The sequence below is a fragment of the Nicotiana tabacum genome, chromosome 22, assembly GCF_000715075.1.
Source record: "Nicotiana tabacum cultivar K326 chromosome 22, ASM71507v2, whole genome shotgun sequence".
NCBI lineage: Eukaryota > Viridiplantae > Streptophyta > Magnoliopsida > Solanales > Solanaceae > Nicotiana > Nicotiana tabacum.
Window position 1 is genome coordinate 30,271,388 of NC_134101.1, and position 1,820 is coordinate 30,273,207.

The following is a 1,820-nucleotide window of genomic DNA, read 5'->3' on the forward strand; positions in this document are numbered from 1 at the left end:
CTTCACGATCGCGGATCAGTTGATGCGATCGCGTAAAGGGAAAATGGAGATGGGATGTTTCTTATTCGCGGTCGCGATTAGCTAGAAGCGATCGCGTAGCTTTGTGTTGAATATTGTTCACGTTCGCATAGGTGTGCACGCGTTCGCATTGTAGAGCTGAGCTGGGCACGTCTTCATGGCTTCTTCATCACGTTCGCGAGCCTGGGGCATGCGTTCACATAGGTTCTTTTCGACACTAAGCGGTTTGTGCTTCGTGATCGCATAGCTTATTACGCGATCGTGTAGTGTATTTTCAGGGGCAGAGCATTTTCTTCTTCGCGATCGCAAAGGTATTTCCGCGATCGCGATTCATTGATTTGCTCAGTGATTATAAAGTACTCTTTTTCAAGGGTTTCGGTCATTTTTACATTTTGGGAGCTATGGAGCTCGGATTGAGGCGATTCTTGAAACAATTTTCACCATATGAATTGAGGTAAGTGTTCTCTACTCGGTTTTGGTTATATTGAATGAATCTATCTTCGATTTTAGCTTTTGGTTGATGAATTTTAAAGAGGAAATTGGGGGTTTTGGCCTAAAGTTTCCTAATATGAATTTTTGAGTTTTGAACATCGAATTGGGGTCAGATTTGAGTGAAACTAGTATGGTTGGACTCGTAATTGAAAGGGTTGTTGGATTTTGTAAATTTTGTCGGGTTCCGAGGTGCGGGCCCTGGTTGGGATTTTGGCCGATTTTGGGCTTTTGATTCAAGGATTGATCTTTTTCGATCGAGATTGGTTCCTTTAGCATTGTTTGACATACTTGAGTTTTTTTTGGTTAGTTTTGAGCCGTTCGGAGGTCGGAACACGTGGGATGGCATTGTGGAGCATCGCTTGGCTTAATCGGTGTTGGAATTGGCTTGTTCGAGGTAAGTAACTCTTCTAATCTTGGATCAGAGGGTATGAAACTCCGAAATACGTGTTATGTGATTTGTGTTGAGGCGACGCACATGCTAGGTGACGAACTTGTGGGCGTGCACCATGTGAATTTGGACTCTGTTGTTTCCATGACACTAAATAGTGGCCCTTTTTTGTTGATATCCGTGTTTTCACCATGTGATAAAGTAATTGAGCTGTCAATCATGCTAGATATCATGGTTAGGCTTTATGCCGATATTGTTTGGACCCATAGTGGTCGTTTCCTACCGTCATCTTACTGATTTCATTGATATTTCGTACTCAGTCATATTCATGCATTCATACCATATCTCAGTCTCAGATATTATTTATTGGCACATCATATCATTGTTGTTGGGCTAGTTTCATGACATTGTGAGCCCGTTAGTGAGACTGGAGGGATTAATAACTAAGTGAGGCCGAGGGCTTGAGTGAGAGTGACATTTTGGGATTTGGATGCACGCCGCAACATATTATATTGATTATATTTTATATGGATCGGGTTGAACGCCGCAACGAACCTTCGAGCTATATATATATATATTATTGGATCGGGTTGCATGCCGCAACAGTATTGAAACGGGCTGCATGCCGCAGCAATATAGCGCTTGGGCTGTAGGAGCCATTCCGGAGTCTGCACACCCCCACTGAGCGCAGTCGACTATATATATGTGGATCGGGCTGCACGCCGCAACAGACCTTATGGTCATATATTGATCGGGTTGCACGCCGCAGCAAGTATTGTACAATGCTAAGTGATTTAGTGTGCTGAGCTTTGAGCATAGTGAGAGAGAATGCGAGATTGTGAGATTGAGTACTCTGAGAGTGTGAGTACATGAGCTCATTATTGAGATGCATTGCATTTGACATGCGTACTTGAGAAACATG